The following is a 7252-nucleotide window of genomic DNA, read 5'->3' as shown; positions in this document are numbered from 1 at the left end:
CAAGCATCTATCAACCTACTCACTTCAATAGTTATTTTCTTGATTAAAAGCATGAATGATTCATATTCAGCTTTAAGAAGCTTAACATTATTTCAAATTCAATATACAACTCACCATGGCTATCATCAGATATGTCTAAATCATAACTCAACAATAATTCAACTTTGCTTATACCTTCATATCTGATTTGATGGAGCACATCTAGTTCTTTATTTTCTCATTTCCCCTCATGATCAGGTGAACCATTTAGACTTGGGGGATGAGACTTTTCTGGTTGTGATTCATTATTCTGAGGGCCCTTCTTATTTTTCTTATTCTTACTTTGCTTCTCGATCTCTCCATTTCCACTACAACTATTTCTGCCACACAACACATGCAATGTATCCGAAATCCCTTTAGCATATTTCACATCTACTATCTTCTCTAGATCTACATTTTGGAGATTTTGATACATCATATGTCTCACTTGTGAATTTTTCTACATCACCTTAGCTAATGGCATATCTTTTTCATAATATTCACAAATTAACTTCCACACATCATATTCATAATCACATAACAACTTATATTTAACTTTCTCAAGCCATACCTTGAAGCTTGTGGTAGTGAGTAAAGGGACTCCTTGGCAATCCATCTGAACAAAAAAAATTTAACATTTCCTGGATCTTCTTTACAATAATCAAGTTTTCCCTAAAAGCCCCTCTTTGATACCAATTGTTGGAAGCTTGACAATGCGTAGAGGGGGACGGGGGTGAATCAATATTTTACTTGATGGATCAATTTAGTCACTTTTTCCTTTCCTTTCACATTAATCGATTACACAATGACAATGACACAATAAAATAGAAAATCTAAGTAAACATTATAATAATGTAAGCATGAGATCATATGAGCAACCATGAACAACAATAATGTATCAAAGCACTAGCATATAATGCATCATCACATAAGACATGGTGTGTGAGGTGGAAACCCCTCTAATAGAAAAAACACCATCAAGTTCTAATTTTCTTCTTATTATTATTGAATTCGTTCTTTTACATATTTATATGCATTTTCGACCAATAGTTTGCAAGACACGGCTAACTAATCATGTTAGAAAACACTCACTTCAAGCCACTTCCTGAACTTTGAACGGAACCACATATTGGAACTCACTACTCCCACGACTATGTAGGATATCACTGGTCAGATGCCCCATCACCCAAGTATTTATATCCACCACTCAATGGAATTCAACACTCCCAAGTTCTTAGACCTCAACCCAAAGGATGTCACTGCACCCTAAATTAACAAGCCACCACTCACCCATTTAAGGCCCTAATATTCAAGCTCTCATGGACCTTGTTTCACAATTTTCACACTAGATCCACTTGTCAAACACAGACAACCATCGACCTCATTTCATCCCATTTTCACACTAGACCCACACTAACTCTTTCACTAAAAACCTTAATACAATCTCAAATGAACTACTCATACAATCTTTACATATAAACTCTAACTTTAGCTATGCTCTCACAATCAACTCACCACATAGCAGCATACATCTCAATAAGGCTCATCATCATCATGACATACTCTGACCCTAATATATCAATACATGGCTATATATTTCATTATAATGGCTCACACTCATCCATATGCATTATCACCAAACCCTCCTAACATCATATCTGAATACAAATGAAAATAACATAATCAACCTCCTAATGACAACAAACTCATACATAATATCATGACATAGCACCAACAATACATATGAAGCTTGCACAACCTATAGCCCAAATATTAAACCTGTAACAACACAATTATCCGTAAATAATGTAGCAGATAAAATATGTTAAGCTACTGATTTGCCTCAACAAAATCACATCCTCTATTACAGGAATCCTCTAACTTATGTGCACAAGATTCTCTATCAATGATCCAACAGTTTGATATTGGTATAAGCATCATTTTGTAAGCCAAAAGAATAAATTTTTTATCACACCCTATAGCACTCTCTATATTTGTCACTAATCAACCTTTGATTTATAGCCATGCACACATCCTCTCCATCAAACTATCCAAAAACATGCATTGGTTATGCTCTATCTCTGACCACATATAGATAAAGGTATTTTCACTCTGTATCTTATCGCTCTATGCACACAAGACTCAAATTTATCTTGTCTATATGCACCAGAAACTTAGCATATTTCCATCGATCTACACTTTATTACACTCTATACATATACACTTGATCTCACAGTGTTAGAGGCACAATGTGCACTATCTTGGTATCACTTCATTGCTTTGTCTATGCATTTTGGTCATCATATTATTTAGCATGTGAACTCTACTACAAAACCACACATTGTCCATCATTTTAATTGAACTCCCCCAAGGATTATTTCTCTTTATCGTTTGTCAAATCAATGATGGACAAAGTCAAAATAAACATTAAATTCATCGTGCGGACATGATCAATAATAATGTGAATACTAGGACCAATTTGACCAATACCTCAATGCATACAAAGACCAAATAAAAGGATTCATAAAAAGTCATGTCTTTTGGCACCAATGTATCCTTTCTTAACCTTGCATTTTTGAAAAAAAATGTGTTTCAAAATCTAGAGAGACTCTACTTCGATATAACTATATTTATGAAGCCAATAAATGCACAACATAATTACTAGAATTTTTTGAATTGAACCAATATGAAAAAACCTCAAATTTTGAAGATTTTTAACATAGCACCATGTTTCTCAACATATTGTTGGAATTATGATACAAGTGTTGTCCTTGATGGCAACTCACTCAGAGGTATGATACAGATGACAACTCACTCAGATGGCAGATCATAGTGCAGCAGGTCAAGAGAAAGGTATACACAGGTTAACCTTGATGAAAGTGCGTATACACGCGGATTAGTAGAACAAAAGGCGCGTATACGTACACACGCAGGTTTATAGAATGAAAGGTGCGTACATGTTTGAAAACTAAGTTTTAGTCCGTGGTATTTGGTCCATGGTATTTTGGTATTAGTCCATGGTATTTGGTCCGAATTGTTGACCCCAGGTATTGGGTCCAAGGTATTGGTCCTACATGGTTTTGGACCATGGTATTGGGAGAGGCCTAAACCTATATAAGAAGAAGATCATTAGGCCAAGATAAAAGGTGAGGAAGTGAGGAATATCTGATGAAATGTGAGATCTAGTATGCAGGTTATGGGTTTGTGATGCTTTGCTTGATCTGAACCAACGATGCACCCATGTGGATGATGGTGAATGATGGATCGGGATCTTAAGGCCTAGAATGTTATATCATTATATGGTTTGATCATGGATAGACTAGATCTGAATTATTGATGCACGGTTATTCTATAAATGTTGTGTTATGGGTATAATTGATGTCTGGAATAGCTGCAAAGTTATAAGTTAGAATTTGCAGATCTGTACACAGGTTGGCTTTGGTAAAAGCGCGTATACACATAGGTTGGGTTCATCAGAGTAGTGTATACAGTATGAAGTATGATATTTTGAAGTTGCAGTTGGATCTGGTTGTTATTGCAAAGTTCTGTTGTCTGTTCTGTGTTCTGGTGACTGTGTTGTTAAAAGAGTTTCAGTGTTTTATCATTGGGTGATTCACAGATCATGATGCAGGTGTAGTTGATGGATGTATTGCAGTGGTGATTGATTTTTTGCTTCATTGTTTTTTATGGGTCCAGTATGAAAATTGGATGAAACGTGGCCTTCAGATTATGGTGTTGTGCTTTAGGAGTACCCAGTATGAAAATTTATGAAATGTGGTCCCTAGAGGAAGAAAGAAGATCGTAGCCTTCTGTAGGCTGGCACCTACGTACTGGTAAACATATTGGCTAGTACAAAAGCCAGGGGGGTGGAGCTCCCTTCCAGAAGCAGCTGGAAAACGAATGAAGGTTGGAGCCTTTAGTAGGCCGACACCTATGTACTAGTAAATGGATCGGCTAGTACAAGAGATAAGGGAGTTGTAGCTCCCTTCTAGGAGAAATTGGAGAATGAGAGAAGGTTGTAGCCTTCTGCAGGTAGAAGCCTACGTACTGGTATAAGACTGTACCAGTACATAAATATTGTAAAAGAAGTTTCTTATTAAAGAAGTTAAGAGACGAATTGCAGCAAGTGGTTTTCACCCACATTGGGTTTCCACCTTACATCTTGGTGTTCATGTGTGTTGCTTATGTGTGATGATCTGTTCTACTTTACTGCTCCTATTTACTATTCATATGGTTAATAATGTTCTGATGCACTCATTAAGGATCAAGTAACTGAATCATAAGTTTACTGGATATATGCGTGTTGCATTACACACAGTTGCGTATACATGCGGTTTGCCTTAACTGAAGTAGCGTATACAAATCTGAATATGGAAATGAAAAAGTTATATTGATTTGATAATACTGATTCACCCCCCTCTCTTAGTATTACAATCGGTATCAGAGCCGGTCCTTTGGTAGAAGCTTGATCGCTTGAAGGAGATTCGTAGAATAATGGGAAAGAAAGTGCGTCAAAAGAAGAAGATAGCTCAAAGGAACAATGACAGCCTACCATTGAGTGGAAGCAAGTATTTAGATCCTGAATCACCTCATATTGAAGATGGAAAAGCAAATGAAGCATCAGATAAAATCATAGATCAATAAGATCTACCTAGCAAAAGGGAGAGTGCCCTTAAAGAAGAAATTATCAGCTTAAAATCTCAGCTGGAATGTGCCTTCAGAGTTCATCAAATGCTGCAGGAGCTTAATGAAGAACAAGAAAAAGAGATTCTCAAACTAAGGCAACAAGTGGAAGAAGGAAGAAAGTCTGAAGAAATTTTGAAGAAGCAATGTTTGGAAAAGGAAGAACAACATCAGGTTGAGGTAAATATCTTGAAAGGTAAATTAGAATAAAAGGATAAACTATTACGATTTCAAGATAGTACTAAGATTTTCGATGATATTCTTAGTAGTCAAAGGTCGCCTGCTATCAAAACTGGTCTTGGTTATTATGAATCTGTTGAAGGTGAATCTAGTTCACAAAATAAGACAAGGAACTCCAATGCACAATCTCAAATACTCAACAAGGAGATGAGAAGACAACCCCATCAACAGCCAAGGAAAGAAATTCCTCAAAGAATATCTTTTGCTTCTAACTATGGAGATGATAAACGATTATTTCCTCTGATGAATAATGTTGAATGTTATGTATGTCATAATCTTGGACATGTTGCAGCCAGATGCAGAAGTAGAATGTTTCAAGTCTGTCACACAGACAAATCATCACATTCCAGGTACTTTAAGGGATATTGTTTTGCTTACAATATGTTTGGTCACAAAGCCATTGACTATTTTAGGAGGAATATGAAACATGTAAGATGTTATGCATGTAACAAGCTTGGACACATAGCAAAGGAATGCAAGATAATATTTTGGGCACCATACCAAAAGTAGAAAAATTCATCACATTTAAAGATATGGAAGAAAAAGGAAGTACAGCCAAAAAGATGTGGCATAGCAGAGTACACAAACATGACAGACTTAGAGGAAGCTGAATGTGTGGAACATCAGTGTTCTAAATCTCATACACAGGTATCATGAAGATAAGTCACGTATATACATGAGCTAGACACTGCACAGTCACGTATATGGATCTCTGAAGAAAAAACAATAGAACAGACTCAGGAAATGGTTCTGTCATGGTATATGATGTTTGACACAGGCTCAGGGGGAGCATATGCTTCGAATAATGCATTGTTGGCATTATGGTTACAAGTCCTTGGTGATGATGCGTATTGACATATCTTGCTACTGATTGTTGATTGACCAAGAGAATGGATTGCAGTTTAAGATGCTTATAGTGCAGATCATAGTCTTGTTTAGGTCCTTGGTCTTTGTGACTCATATGATGTATCTTGTTACCCTACTATGCATGGGATGGATGATGTAATGGTTCTTGTGTTTGAGTTAAAACTATCCCCACTTGGTTGGGAGACTGATGAGTCTTTAGGAAGGTCATTGGCAATGTATGTATAGAGTCATGTTATGCTCAGGGGGAGCATGGCCGGATTGGTACATCTTGGCATGTACAAAGGGGGAGCTCCATCAGAAACCTCAGCATAAACTCAGGGGGAGCATGGACAACAGAATGTATATCAAATAAGAGAATATCTTGGTCCGCCCTTTGCCCTTGATGTCAAAGGGGGAGAGTGACTTGGTGTGGTGGTTGCCATCAAGTCCAAAGGGGGAGATTGTTGGCATTATGATACAGGTGTTGTCCTTGATGGAAACTCACTCAAAGGTATGATACAGATGACAGATCATAGTGCAGCAGGTCAAGAGAAAGGTATACACAGGTTAACCTTGATGAAAGTGCGTATATACGTGGATTAGCAGAACAAAAGGTGTGTATACGTACACACGCAGGTTCACAGAATGAAAGGCGCATACATGTTTGAAAGCTAAGTTTTGATCCATGGTATTTGGTCTGTGGTATTTGGTCCATGGTATTTGGTCCGAATTGTTGACCCTAGGTATTGGGTCCAAGGTATTGGTCCTACATGGTTTTGGACCATGGTATTGAGAGAGGCCTAAACCTATATAAGGAGAAGATCATTAGGCCAAGATAAAAGCTGAGGAAGTGAGGAATATTTGATGAAATGTGAGATCTAGTATGCAGGTTATGGGTTTGTGATGCTTTGCTTGATCTGAACCAAGGATGTACCCATGTGGATGATGATGAACGATGGATTGGGATCTTAAGGCCTGGAATGTTTTATCATTATATGGTTTGATCATGGATAGACTAGATCTAAATTATTGACGCATGGTTATTATGTAAATGTTGTGTTCTAGGTATAATTGATGTCCGGAATAGCTGCAAAGTCATAAGTTAGAATTTGCAGATCTGTATGTCGGTTAGCTTTGGTAAAAGCGTGTATACACGCAGGTTGGGTTCATCAGAGTAGCGTATACAGTATGAAGTATGATATTTTGAAGTTGCAGTTGGATCTGGTTGTTATTACAAAATTCTGTTGTCTGTTCTATGTTCTGGTGACTATGTTGTTGACAGAGTTTCAGTGTTTTAGCATTGGGTGATTAAGAGATCATGATGTAGGTGTAGTTGATGGATGTATTATAGTGGTGATTGATTTTTTGCTTCATTTTTGTTTATGGGTCCAGTATGAAAATTGGATGAAACGTGGCCTTCAGATTACGGTGTTGTGCTTCAGGAGTATCCAATATGAAAATTTAT

This window comes from Pinus tabuliformis, chromosome 2_2 (genome assembly GCF_031772625.1).
Source record: "Pinus tabuliformis cultivar Carrire ecotype Pingquan chromosome 2_2, CPIR1, whole genome shotgun sequence".
NCBI lineage: Eukaryota > Viridiplantae > Streptophyta > Pinopsida > Pinales > Pinaceae > Pinus > Pinus tabuliformis.
This window is presented reverse-complemented; position numbering follows the sequence as displayed.